This window comes from Vicia villosa, linkage group LG7 (assembly GCF_029867415.1).
Source record: "Vicia villosa cultivar HV-30 ecotype Madison, WI linkage group LG7, Vvil1.0, whole genome shotgun sequence".
Taxonomy (NCBI): Eukaryota; Viridiplantae; Streptophyta; class Magnoliopsida; order Fabales; family Fabaceae; genus Vicia; species Vicia villosa.
Genome location: NC_081186.1, coordinates 80,449,152 through 80,464,306, shown reverse-complemented (window position 1 = coordinate 80,464,306; position 15,155 = coordinate 80,449,152). Strand labels below are relative to the sequence as shown.

At 43.5% G+C, this 15,155-nt stretch overlaps 1 pseudogene; it reads left to right on the top strand.

The window, feature by feature from the left end:
- Positions 1–9,893: 9,893 nt before the first annotated feature.
- On the top strand, positions 9,894–11,960 carry LOC131619453 (cucumisin-like; annotated as a pseudogene).
- Positions 11,961–15,155: the final 3,195 nt, after the last annotated feature.

Below are 15,155 nucleotides of genomic sequence, written 5' to 3'. Positions count from 1 at the left end.
TTTACGATCCGTGACGGCTTGGTTGCTGAGAGGGGTCCGCCCTCTTGTCTATGGCCCGATCATTTTCGCGAGGTATAATGCTTGGTTGACTTGGGTTGAGTTGCTCCCCTTGGCTATGGCGGGACCGCTTTTCTACCACTCGGTCAGTACCGTTGGTTTGTTTGCTTTACGAGTGAATGCTCGTTTGTGTGCTCATTGTGTGCTTTCCCTTTTCCCTCGTAGGTTGATAGTTTAGCTTAGACTTGTACCCTTTGTATGATAACATTAGGTAGCAAGCTTTCCCCCTTAGCTTAGGTCTTCCTCATGCATTCTTTAAAACACAAACCACACTCTTTGATTTTTCTTTTTTTAAGAGCTTGTTATTTCCGCTCCATTCCCAGCATAAGTCTCCAAAGGTCGAGCAGCGAAGAGTGAATGTAACTCGTTCACCTAAAAAACACAAAACAAACAGAAATTAGTTAGCCGAGCTACGGTAGCTCTGATTCTGCAAAACAGATACGTAGGCAGCGGGGTATGGCCCGTGCGAGCACAATCCTTTATTTTCCCTACATTCTGCATTCATTTTAGTCCAGTTTAGCGTAGATTTGTTACACACCCATAGATTTAGACACATGCGTGGATACCATCGAGTACGATGGGCGCGAGGGGTGCTAACACCTTCCCCTGGCGTAACCGACTCCCTTACCCTTTTTCTCTGGTCGCGAGACCGTTGTTTTGTTTTGTGGTTTGCTGGCATTCCCTTCCTTTTCAGGATAAATATGTTAGTGGCGACCCTGTTAATTTTTGCGGTAGCGACAGGATCTATCAAATGCCACATCTTTCCGACCACACTCAGGAAAGGAGCGATGACATGGTACAGGAACCTTCCTCCCAACTCCATCCACTCTTGGGCCAAACTCAAGAAACTCTTCTCGAGCCACTTCACGACCTCTCGTCGGCAACCAAAGTCCGAAGTGAACCTCGAAGCCATGATTCAGGGAACCAACGTGCCTCTCTGAGAGTACCTCAACAGATTCAATAAAGAGGCCGTCCAGGTTCAGACAACCGATTACAAGAAGAGGTACCTCCTAAAGCGAGGACTCCTCCTTGGAAGCAACTTCAAGAAGGCCATAAAATCAAGAAGGTGCACACCATGCACGCCCTCCTCCGCAAAGCCCAAGCCTTCATCGCTTTCAAGGAAGGCGAAGCGGCTGCAATGAAAGCCTCAAGAGGCAACGACGCTGCCCGCGGTTCGAGCCAAGAATATTCGCTGTCGCCCCGAGGACAGGAAAAAAGGAAAGAGGACAGGCCCCGCGACACGAAGGAACGCATGGGACCATCTGGTCGTTTTAATGACTACACCCCCCTGAGCGTTTCACGCGAGCGCATTCTGGCCGAATGCAAGAGAACCGAGTTCAAAAACTCCAACGTCAAACCCCCGAGGCCAAATCCTACCAGACCGGGGACTGACAAGTCCAAATACTGCAAGTATCACAAGAGCCACGGGCATTTGACCGACGAATGCATACACCTGAAAGATGCCATCGAGACTCTGATTAAGGAAGGCCGCCTCTCTAAGTACACCAAGAAGGAAGAATCTTCCCAAAGAGAAGGTCCGAGGAATTTCGATGAGGACAACTCACCATCGAACAGACCTCTGCAGGTTGCCCTGTCCGTCACCCGACCAGAGGACTTCATACCCTCGGTTGGAGTGACCTCCGCTCTCAGCACATGGGAAGGATTCTCGACCGCGATGGTCATATCTAACAGCGGAGACCCGGGTTCCCTCACGATCAACTCAGTAAAAAGAAATTTCGACGAGCTAATCAGCGCCAATTCAGACCTCGGGCCTACCCTACAGAAGTTCAAAGGGAAATCGGACCCAATCACCTTCTATCTGGAAGAGCTCCCCGGCAGAGCCCCAAACGCCACGATTCCCCTGCTCGTCCGAGCAAGGATGGCCAATTTCAACGTCCGTCGGATCCTGATCAACGAGGGAAGCTCAGTCGACATCATGTATTCTCATCTTTTTCAGACCCTCAAGCTGGACGACTCCCATCTCACTCCATATGTAGGTTCCGACCTCCAGGACTTCAACAGGACGACCACCAAACCCTGGGGTTACGTCGAACTGATCGTCACTTTCGGGGAAGGAGAAGCTTCCAGACAAGTTAAGACACGGTTCCTAGTGATCGACTGGAAAACCCTCTACAACTGCATCATCGGACGCCCCACTCTTGCCGAACTTACGACCGTCCCCTCGACCGTGCACCTCAAGATGAAGTTCTACACGAAAAGAGGACGAGTGGCCACCATCAACGCCGACATCGAAGCAGTTAGAAGGATATTCGACGCGTCGATAAAGGGATTACATCTAATCGCCCCTCCCTCCAGCTCCAACAAGAAGCCAAGAGCCGAAGACAAGCCACCTCAAGAAGACCGTCAGCAACCGACCAACGTCAGCTCAGTCGACCTCGACGCCCGTTTCACGAAAGACGAACTGAATAACGGCAAAGAGCCGCAACCCAGGACAACCTACCCCGTCCGACCTATCCCGGACGGCGACTTTGAGCTCATCCCGCTGGGAGACAACCCTGAAAAGGCGGTGAAGATCGGAAAAGACGTCCCAGATCTGTCGAGGAAACAACTTGTGGCTTGCCTTCGAGCCAACGCCGACTTGTTCGCTTGGAGCGCGACTGAAATGCCCAGACTCGACCCCGAGGTCGTCTGCCACCACCTCTCCATTGTTCGAGCCGCGAAGCCAGTAGTTCAACGTAGGCGTCGGCAGTCTCCCGAGAAAGCGGAGGCTGCCGAGAAAGCTTTAAAAGACCTACTGGAGGAAAATTTTATTTCTGAGGCCAAGTATTCAACTTGCTCTCAAACGTTGTACTAGTTAAAAATCTAATGGAAAATGGAGAATGTGCATTGATTACACTGATGTTAACCGGGCTTGTCCCAAATATGCTTACCCTTTGCCTAACATTGACAGACTGGTCGACAACTCGGCCGGCTATAAATTATTATCTTTTATGGATGCTTATTCAGGTTACAACCAAATCCCCATGGCGAGATGCGACAAGCAGTGCACGACATTCATGACCGAGTCGGGCAACTATTACTATAATGTAATGCCCTTCGGACTCAAGAACGCCGGAGCCACTTACCAGCGGATGATGAACAAGGTGTTCCAAGGAGAAATCGGCAACACCCTCGAGGTATACATGGACGACATGATCGTCAAATCCCGAGAGGACACTGACCACACCGTACATCTCGAACGAGTATTCGAGCAGGCCAGGTCCTGCAAGATGCGTTTCAAACTAGATAAATGCACCTTCGGCGTCCGGGCAGGGAAGTTCCTCGGTTTCTACTTGACCGAAAGAGGAATAGAAGCCAACCCGGACAAATCCCGAGCATTCTCGGAACTCCCCACACCTAAAAATAAGAAATCCATCCAAGTCTTAAATGGGATGCTCACAACGTTGTCCCCCTTCATCGCGAAATCCGCCCAGTATGCTCTCCCATTCTTTAAACTGCTGCGCAAGGAAGCGACCTTCGAATGGTCCGAGGAGTGCGAACAAGCGTTATCTCACCTCAAGCAAGTCCTCTCGGAACCACCCGTCCTGTCCAGACCGGGAAACAACGAGATCCTATATCTCTATCTCGCCGTCTCTAACGAAGTAGTCAGCGCGGCATTAATCCGAGAAGCTGAGGACGGGAAGAAACCCGTATACTTCACCAGCAAAGCCCTACAAGGACCCGAGGTGCGATACCAGCAAATCGAAAAAGTCACGTTGGCACTGATAGTAGCCGCTCGAAGGCTAAGATACTACTTCCTCGCTCATACCATCATCGTCCGAACCGACCAACCAATCGAACAACTCCTCGGCCGACCAGACATGGCCGGGAGAATGCTGAAATTGTCCCTAGCGCTATCCGAATTCGATATCCAATACGAAAACAGGAAAGCACTGAAAGCTCAGGCACTGGCCGACTTCGTAGCCGAGATGACCTCGATCACCTCCTCCCCTCCTTCTGCCAAGAATAGGTGGACCATCTACGTAGATGGCGCCTCCAGCAGCTCGGGAAGCGGAGCCGGCGTCATCCTAGAAAACGACGAAGGACTCATCATTGAGGTATCCTTAGTCCCATCTTTCACAACTTCGAACAACCAAGCCGAGTACGAGGCTTTCCTCGCCGGCCTCCGGCTAGCTGAAGACGTGGGTGCTCGGGAAGTAAAGATCTACACTGACTCCCAACACGTCGCATCCCAATTCAACGGCGAATACTAGACCAAGAACGATATCCTCGTCAAGTACCTCGCACTAGTCAAAGAGAAAATGAAAAACTTTGCGAGAACGGAAGTCGAGCATATACCTCGAGAACATAATTCCAGGGTCGACGTCTTGGCCAAACTCGCAAGCACGAGGAAGAAAGGCTGGAACAAATCAGTGATCCAAGAAATATTATCAAGGCCAAGTGTAGATAAGAGTACACCCCACCTTCCAGTGCTCGCCATAGGTGACGACCATTGCTGGATGACCCCCGTGTATAACTTCCTCACAAAAGACGAGCTGCCGACCGATGCGAAGGAGGCCTCCACGATCAAAAGACGAGCCTGCTCGTACGTTATCATCGAGGACAAGCTATACCGGCGGGGATTTTCCATCCCTCTTCTCAAATGCGTCGACGCCTCCTAAGCGTTCGAGATACTGCAGGAACTTCACGAAGGGATCAGCGGCCAACACCTCAGCGTTCGATCAGTGGCAAGAAAAGCCCTCAGAGCCGGATATTATTGGCCAACCATGCAGCAAGACGCCAAAGAACATACTCAGAAATGCGATAAATGTCAGCGTCACGCCGACATGCACTTAGCTCCCCCAAACGAGCTTAAATCTCTATCGTCGCCCTGGCCATTCTCCACTTGGGGAATGGACCTCCTCGGACCTTTCCCAGTAGGATCATACCAAAACAAATACCTGGTGGTCGCCGTAGACTACTTCACTAAATGGATCGAGGCCGAAGCGCTCGCCAAGATCACAGCCCAAAACGTGCTCCGTTTTTATAAACGAAACGTCCTTGCTAGGTTCGGGGTACCACATGCCAGAATAACCGACAATGGCACCCAATTCACCGATAGGAAGTTCCAAGAGTTCGTGTCCAAGCTTGGCACCAAACAACACTTCACCTCGGTAGAACACCCCCAGACAAACGGACAAGCCGAGGCGGCAAATCGAGTCATTCTCCGAGGACTAAAATGAAGGCTCGGCGAGCCTAAGAGAGCCTGGGTCGAGGATCTGCACAGTGTACTCTGGGCATATAGGAAGACCCCACATTCGAGCACCGGCAAAACACCATTCAGGTTAACCTATGGAACCGAAGCCGTCATCCCCGTTGAGATTCGAGAACCTTCACGTCGGACCGAATCACCTCTCGAAGAAGAACTCAACGACGCAACTATGAGGGAAGAACTCGACATGGTCGAATAGATCCGAACAGGGTCATCCCTCCGCGAAGCCAAGCTAAAGCAATAGATAGCTCTTCGCCATAACACCAAAGTCATCAAACGCGACTTCGAAGTCGATGCCCTCATGCTCCGCAGAAACATGAAAGACTCGCGCAAAGGAAAGCTCGCCCCAAATTGGGAAGGCCCATACCGAGTTTACGATAAAACCGAGAATGGCGCCTATTATCTCGAGAACCTCCTCGGTGAAAGACTTGCTCGACCTTGGAACGCTGAAAAACTCAGACGCTATTACAGCTAGAATCAGCTGTCACCACCCGAGTGCTCACTCTGAACACGAGAGGGCGACTGGGCACGGACACGCGTCATGGTACGAACGTGAGCACTCCACGATAACGACAGTCGGAACTCCCAGCCGAGGAATAGAACCGACTACACGGGGAACCCTACACCTAGACCCACCGTGGCAGTACCTGCATGGCAGAACCCCAGCTCGCGATGGGACCGTTCACGCCGTGAGCACTTGGCACCGACCGCGGCCTCGTACTCGCTCATAGCGCACGCCTACTCTACGCGACCAGGCCGTACCCCACACGCCCGGAAAAACAACCAAGGCCGAGCATAGTCCAATGACAATATTTCTAAGTATATTATCACTCACCCGGGTTACAAAGCATAATCCGATCGCTAATTCCCTGCAGCAATGAACATTCTAAACACGAAGAGGAAAGTTAAAACATAAGCAGAATTTGCAGAGACAAGGATATAATTAAAACCCGACCAAATTGGCCGGTGATATCCAATATTACAAAATAGACAGGTACGCAGGCCCCAAATATGCCGGGCAAAAGCCCCAAAATCCAGAAAAATGAAAAGCAATGGCACGCAGGCCAAGAAAACACGGGCACGCATGCCCGGAATATCTAAACCAAAAAATTCATTCTTCCTCGTCAGGAGTACCAGGCACAAGCTGACCGTCCACGATCCTCGATGAAAGCCCCACGCCGTCAGTCTTCAACTATGGGTTCAAAAAACTCAACTGCCAAACTGCACTCTTGAATCCCGCTTCGGCCATATCGGCAAGCTCAAGCTTCAGATCGTCGATCTTATCGACAAATTCGGCCCTAGACTTCAGCACGGCCACATCCGAGGATTCCTCCGCCGTCGGCGCCATGGATTGCTCGAGCTCAGAAAACCTTTTCTTCTCCGCCTCCACCTCTTCGTCCTTCTGCTTCAAGAGATCGTCGATCTTCTTCTTCGTCTTCTCCCGAGCCGCTTTCAGCTTAACCACCTCATCCTCGGTGACCTTTTTCTCAGACTCCGCCTTCTTCAAAGCCTCGGCAGAAACAGTGCCCCCCTTCACAAGCACTTGAGCCATCTCCACGGCCCTCATAACTGCAGCACTATCACTGGCGAGCTGTTTGAGGCGGGCAGGGGCAATCATCCCTTCAATTTGACGAGCTTCGTCCGAGGAGACAGACAGAGGATACTTCTTGAAGTACTGGCCCTCCTTGAAGAAGGGGGGAGCATCAACCCCCGGTCGGGTCCCAAAGTCGACGGTTCTTCTCGAGACGCCTCAGCCGTGCGCATCTTCTTCGGAGTTCACTCCCCCTCCACGATCACCTGGGGAGAACCAGCCGACCCTGAATTATTTTTCGAGGCCACTGTCCGATTCTTGTTCTTTGCTCGGACCCTCTTGGCGTCTTAGGGTACCTTCAAAAGCTTCTCTTCCTTCGACGGCATGGCATCTGAAAAACAAAACAAACAGGTTAGAAAAAGGTGTTATTAAAAAAGGAGCAAGAGAGAAATATCCTATCCTAAACACCACCTAGCAGCGCTCTAGTCTCCTCGAGCGTCCTACAGGACAGAAGAGCTTTCGTGTTGATGGCCCGCGCCTCGACCTTAGCTACTCCATCCTCGTCCAATACGGGATCACTGCTCCTCGTCACCCACTGGGTCAAGGAGAAGCTGTCTACGTACTTGCACAAAGCCGCGTAAAACGCCATCTCCTGCTCGTCCAAATCCGCATCGTCGCAAGCGTAGCTCTTCGGAGGAAGATCGAAGTGGCCCCTCTACCAGAAGAAAGGGAACACGCCATAAAGCTTGGTCCGAACCTCACCCGTCTCGTCCCTCTCAGGCCTCCCGTCCTCGTCACGGAGCGTCACCATCTTGGCCATCGAAGTATACGCTGCTCGACTTTGAAGACGGACAATGAAGTACCGATATTTGAAATCCTTCACCGAGTTGACATAAATCTGGAAGAGTTTACGGTCGGCATTCTTAAAGGAAACCCAACTAAATCGCCCACCTTGCGACTGCCTCTGAATGCGAAAGCAACGACCGAACAGGGCAGAAGTGGCCCCAATTCCCAGGTAGTCGCAAACAACTTCAAAGGAACGCATGAAGGCAAAGGCGTTCGGATGTAACTGAGACGGAGCCAAGCCGAGACCGGCCAGCAAGGCAATCTGAAAACTGGTGAAAGGAAGACGGAACCCTAACTCCTTGAACACATGCTCGTACATCGCAAAACTATCCCCGACAAAACGAGAACATATCTGATCGTTTTTAGACGGGCACCCGACCTGGAAATTTAGAGGGTCACTGGGCCCCCAATTTTCGACCTCCCTGAAGGCCCCGCTTAGAGATTCGGTGTATCGAGAGACCATGGTCAGAGGCTCGTCGGCCACCCAATCGACGCTACTATCACAGTCATAGTCGAAGAGCGGGGTCGGCGGAACTCCCTCCTCGGTACCAGAACCAGGGGAACCCTCCTGTTCTTCCCCCTCCTCTATAGCAGCTAGATGAGAACTGTCGACCTCAATCACCTCGACGTCATAACTGCTCGCAGCTGTCTCCCGCGAACTAGCCCACGAGCTAGATTCCGAACTTGACGACGAGCTGGACCCCGAGCGAGACCCTGAATTAGATTCACCTGCATGCAGAAGGAAAAAGTGAATCCGACGGTTCATCAAATCCACCTTTCCATCGCAACACAAGTGAAAGGGTAGGGCGGCAGGCGCCGAAGCCTCCGGCTAAACCCCCCGTTAAGGATGCACTTGGTTGCTAGCCGAGGACTCACCCAATCAAACTTAGCAAAAATCAAACAAAATATATACTCTAGAGTCCTACGCAACATGATCAACGAGATCTTTAAACGCGCCGAACATATTTATGAATAAACCGAGAGAAAGCATGAGTACGCCGACCAAACCCATGAGTTTGACGACCCAAATCATGAAGACACCGAGCAGTAACGTGAAAATCAACTACATTATTAACCTCTCCCGGGCATCGCTTGAATAACCCGAAGAAATGATTAGGGCTTTCGAATCTCATGAAGAGAAACTGTCGACTTTGACGACAAAAATAGCGGAAACACACCTTGTAAATCCCCTAAAAACGAAGAGACATGTTCGAAATCTAAAAGTGAAACTCAAACGTACCTGATTGTGACATGTTTCCAACAAATCTGAACGCAATCTCTCGAGAATGTGTTGCTGAACGACGAAGATATGGGAAAACCAAGACTGGAGCCAAGCACGTAAACAGAGAGCGAAAAACCCCAAATGAGAGGGTTTGACCCCTTTTATTGAAAAATGCTCGGAATACGAAACGTCGCGTCGGCTAACACGCCCTTCCCTAGGCGCCGCCACCTACCCCTAGGCAATCATTACTCAATGCCACGCCAGCGAGTGGCGGCCACGCGCGGTCTATTGTCTCTCACAAACGGGTCCATTCGAGCGCGAACGATAGACGAGGATCAAATGAACATGGGCCGATCACTAGCAAAGTCGAAGCTCCTTGCTCGGAACTCTGACTTGGAGGGCTCATGTTCTGGACTGGGCCAAGATTCGGCCCAATCTACTTTCTGCCCACTTAACCTTAGGGGCCCAAACCACTCCATGTCCCGTAAAGAGCAACCAAGTGCTCGTCTACACCATGCCCGGCACAAGCGCTCCCCGCGAGCTGCCTGGTGCTCGGCACAGGCACTCCCCGCGAGCGCCTTCCCCATCGAGGACCCCTTCTCCTCGTGGGGTTCCTTCACTTCCAACCCCCGAATAATGCGGAGTCTACGTGGTCCCTAAAAGACCGCGTCTCCCTTAAACTTTGGAGCGGTTAACCAGGACAGAGGGCACTCACGCACCTCCGGTATTTCTGCCCAAGAAACCTGGCAGTCTCCTAGTCGGGCCTCGCAATCTAGCCCAATATCAAGATCATGGCCCAACGCTGGGGGCTATAAATACCCTCTTTCACTAGAGGGTCAGGTATTCAGTCTCTTCTAACCTTTAGCTCGTACTTGCACTCCTTTGCTCGTCTTCTTACTTTGGCATCGGAGTACCTTGCAGGTACACCCCCTTCTCACTTCACAAAGATCCAACTTCTGAGCAGGCCTTGATGATCCTTCTGATCAGGTACGATCAACATCGCTAGTATATCAGACCTTGGCCACATGATAATTGGTGCCATATGTCAAGAACCAAATATTTTTGCGGCATTTGATGATACCGTTGATGACGGAGCAGCAAATATCTTCTCTATGGGAAGAAAGTCACATGCCATTATCAATTTAGAGGATGAATTCTCAATTGGATCATTTCATGCTATGAAAAAAGGAAGACTCCAAATTTTGGAGGTAAATCATTATTTTTCTACCTTACACTGAACAACAGTTATTTGATAGTATTTATATTAATGAATTCACTTTCTACATATAATGAAAATATTAATAAAATTCTTAATACATTTACTTCATATGTGTATGGTACTTCTTTGAATACATTTGAACTTCAGGGAGAATTGTGGCCTATTATCTATGCTGGTGACACACCAAATAAGGATGCATGCTTCGATAAAGATTCATCTAGGTAACTAGTATTCCCATCATTTAAGTGAGAAAATGATTAAAAACATACAAAACAAATATTTAAAAAAACTTATGACTTTTATTTGATAAAAAATGTGATGACCAAGAATAAACAATTTATATATGGATTGAAGATAAATGAGTCGTAGTTTAATAATAACATATAACATATTTACATAATTGGTGTTGTTAGTGTCTTGGTACAAGGTCATAAATCTGATTATACCGCATACTCTTTTCCCTTGCCTGGATGCTATCTTAAATCGAAAGATGTTGCCAATGTACATAAATATATCAAGTCTACAAGGTATCAATTGCAATTATATATTAAATACTAACAATAATTTAGAGAACCACGCTTATCTAGAGTATATTGTATTAACTAGTCAATGTGCAGGAATCCGGTAGCATCTATATTTAAGACGTCTGAGTTGAATGATACATTGGCACCTATGACCACCTCTTTCTCGTCAAGGGGTTCTAATAATGCTACACCAGAGATTTTAAAGGTTCATTTTATTTAATTAATACATAAAATATATTTTATCATTTAATAATATTTGTTGGTAACTATTTTTTTTATAATATTGTAGTCTGATTTCATTGCTCCCGGAGTAGACATTCTAGCCAGATGGTCTCTAATTGCTCCAATTCCTGAAATTATTAATGAGAAAAGGAAATTGGAGTTCAATATTGTGTCTGGAACATCAATGTCGTGTCCGCACGTGTCTGGTGCAGTAGCATTTGTGAAATCAGTTCATCATAGAAATGACGACAAGTAGTAGAAATGAGTAGTGTCTCACCTCAATCAATATACTGTGTATCAAGAAAAAAGAAAACTTAGCACATGCTTAGATTTAATTAGTATTTTAATAGAACTGAATTGGTTTATTTAAAATGATAAACAGTTGAGAAACTACCTCTGGAAAAAAGAATATGCCATGATTTAGGTTTATTTCATTTTTGGTGAGAAAAATGTACTTGGTATGTTTTAAACTAACTAAGCTAATATAAAAAAAATATTGTGTTGCAGCAAAACATATGAGTCCAGACTGTGATGCAGAATTTGCATATGGAGCCGGACAAATTGACCTTATAAAGGCTTTATATCCTGGTTTAGTGTATGATGCAAATGAAGAAGACTACATTAAGTTTTTACGTGATCAAGGTTTAAATATGTCTATGTTACTCCAAATCACAAAGAGTATAGTCAATTGCTCTGAGAGAGGACTTATGACACCAAAAAACTTAAATTATCCTTCTTTTGCTTTCAAAGTCCTCCGGATTAAACATCACTTGAATGAACACTTCAAAAGAATAGTTACAAATGTGGGGTTACCTATGTCTACATATAAAGCATTTGTAAACGCTCCAAAAGGACTTAACATTCCAGTGACCCCCAACGTTTTATCATTCACATCATTGGGAGAAAAACAAAATTTTATTCTCACTATAAATGGGAAATTGAAGAAGTCAATTGGCTTAGCTTCTTTGATATGAGACGATGTTAAATATCAAGTGGAATGCATATTTTCAAATTTGGAACGCATATTTTCCAGAATTGCGTTTGAAGTTGCAACAATAGTTTCTTTATATTTAGTTTTGGTTCATTTGTATTGGGTTGGGCTATGTTTTGACCCAGTTGGGTTGTAAACGGGTTGTCTTGTTTTTCCCTAATATCCCAACAATCGAAAACACTATTCACATTACACTATTCACAATTTATTTTTCTTAGAGCTTGAGACATTGATCATGAAGAGCTAAGTCCAATGGTTGATCTATTGTTCATGTTCCTCCGAATCTTTGAGGTTTTATAATTTTAATCCCAATTCCTTTCCCTTTCAATAATCTTCTATATGTGTTGGATGCTTAATTCAATTCATACATAATATTAATGATTTAATTCTATTGGTTTATGTTCCTTGATCTGTTTCGCGATTTAACGTTGCTTTATCGTTAACTTGCGTATGTCAAATCATGTTTGCTTAATTCATGAATGCTGAATTCATTTGCTTAATTCGGATAATAAGAATATAAAACGTATAGTATCAATTTCACTTGTTTATTGTTGTTGTAATTGAATAGGAGATAAAATTCGCTTGAGGATTAGATTTATAATTACCAATGATATAGTTAGATATTTATTTAAGCTGATATATTAAAATTATTTTCAACATATTTATTCAAAATTGATTCGCATTAAGCAAATAGGTAAAAAATAATAATCTTTGTGTAACCAACTTATTTACGACTTGGTTTTTAAATACAATTATACCTGTTCTAATTAACCAAGATTGAGACCATTTTCAATTTTTAAATTGATTTTTAATAAATATCTTTTTAGATTTTAAATTTGAATCTATAAATTTGATTGATTCTTATCGTCTATTAACCATACCACATCCATATGCACTGGCTAGCCGGGGTAGGTTGTTTTCGAGGGTGTAATTTGCTTCCCGCAGTTGCATAGATTAAAATATTAAATAAGAAATAAAATGAATTAATTGATATAAATGGTAAGAATTATACAATATATGAGTTTTTTGACAAATTTGTCAAGTGTCATTTTTTTAGAAGTCTTGCCATTTTAAAACTTGCTATTAATAGTAATCTTACTATAATTATGTAATTATTATTTAATTGATTATTTTATTAATTTCTAACCATTATTTTTTATTATTTATGATTCTTTATTTATTAATTGGCCTTCGACGAAGTGTTGTCCGGCTCCCATCGAGCAAATCACTACCACTTTATAATAATATTAATGGTTTAGGTTTTGTTTTTTTTTCTTTTGATTTTACTGTTTTGATTTTTTTTAATGAAAATAACGACTACAACAACAATGATATATTATTCATATTATAATATAATTATTTTTAGAAATATCAAATAATAATTTCATAAGTGTTATATAAATCTTTGAATCGTACATTAAAGCTAATAAACTTGTGAATTATTGTGATTTTTTAATATTAAGTATATTGTGGTCAAATGTTTTGAGATACTTAAAAACTTAATATTTTTAATTACTTATAAACATAATATGTTTGGAATTAATATTAAATAAGCATAAGTGAAAAAAATTATATTTTGAATAATAATAAGTGAAAAAAATTTAAAAAAATTATATCAAAATGATTAAAATAATTTAAATATAACACTGCAACCGATGGAAAACAACTGTTTTAAAACATGCACCAAAACCCTGGTTTTTTTTTATGTTTGCGCTCAATTGTGTATATAAAACTTTGGTGCATGTTATGGAAATCGGTTAAAATGAAAACAAGTTAAAGCTAAAGTTAAAGCAAAAGCAAAAGCTAAAAAAATAAAAAAAGCTAAAGAAAAAGCAAAAACATTCATTCTCTATGAAAATAAAAACAAAACTATAAACACAGAAGTGCCACCTTTTTCTCCATTCTTGACGGGATACTAAAGCAACACCTTCCTCTTTATTTTTATTTTTTTGCTTTTCTTTTTTGTGGTTTCTACACAGCATCTGCTAACTAGAAAAAGCGCAGAAGCAAAAGTTGCTAAACCCACCAAAATTATGTGCCTCTTATCTCCTTCGACATAAACCACTTTCTATATAACACTCACTCTTTAACTCTGTCTTCTCACCTAAGAATTTGCATGCATCTTCAATCTTGTAATTGATGAAGAATATAACATATTATGTATATTATATTATAGATTAAGTATTTTATTGCTGTTCATTATGTGAGTTTTAATGATTTACCTTTTCTTTTTTTTTTTAATTTCCTTTCCATAAATTCATATTTAAGTACTACTATTCATTAATATTTTTTCAGCAAAATAACTCACGCCATATTTTACATATATTACAGAACTGATTAGGATCGCTAGTATATCAGACCTTGGCCACAAGATAATTGGTGCCATATGTCAAGAACCAAATATTTTTGCGGCATTTGATGATACCGTTGATGACAGAGCAGCAAATATCTTCTCTATGGGAAGAAAGTCACATGCCATTATCAATTTAGAGGATGAATTCTCAATTGGATCATTTCATGCTATGAAAAAAGGAAGACTCCAAATTTTGGAGGTAAATCATTATTTTTCTACCTTACTCTGAACAACAGTTATTTGATAGTATTTATATTAATGAATTCACTTTCTATATATAATGAAAATATTAATAAAATTCTTAATACATTTACTTCATATGTGTAGGGTACTTCTTTGAATACATTTGAACTTCAGGGAGAACTGTGGCCTATTATCTATGCTTTTGAGGAAATCCAGGGAAGTTATAACGATTCTTTTTGCTTTAGTTCCAAATCTTGTACTTCAACTCCCAAAATTGAAGCAAATAGTTCCGAGCAATAATATCGTGCCATACAAGAGTAAGGTTTGATATTCTCCAAAGAGTAACCTAATATCGAGCCATATAAGAGTAAGGTTTGATATTCTTTAAAGAGTATCCTTAAATTCACATTATGTAACTAGACTTTTTCGTCAGTTTCTTTTTTTCTTAAATAAGGATAACTAGATTGTGTAATTAGATTTTATAATTTATCCTTATGATATACTTTGAGGGAAAGAATATACTATGATTTAGCTTTTATTTAATTTTAGGTGACCAATATGTAATTATATGTTTTAAACTAACTAAACTTAAACAAAAGATGAGATGGCTAACAATTAGGGCTGAAAAGTATTGCTATTGGTTAATAGAATAGAGGATGTCAGGTATTCATTTAGAAACTAACTATTATATGAATTCTTGATTACAAAAGTTGTTACATAGCACTTGCTTTTTATATAGAAGTTACGTATCGCATGCTATGGCAGGTAGTCCTATGATAACAAATTACTTCCCAA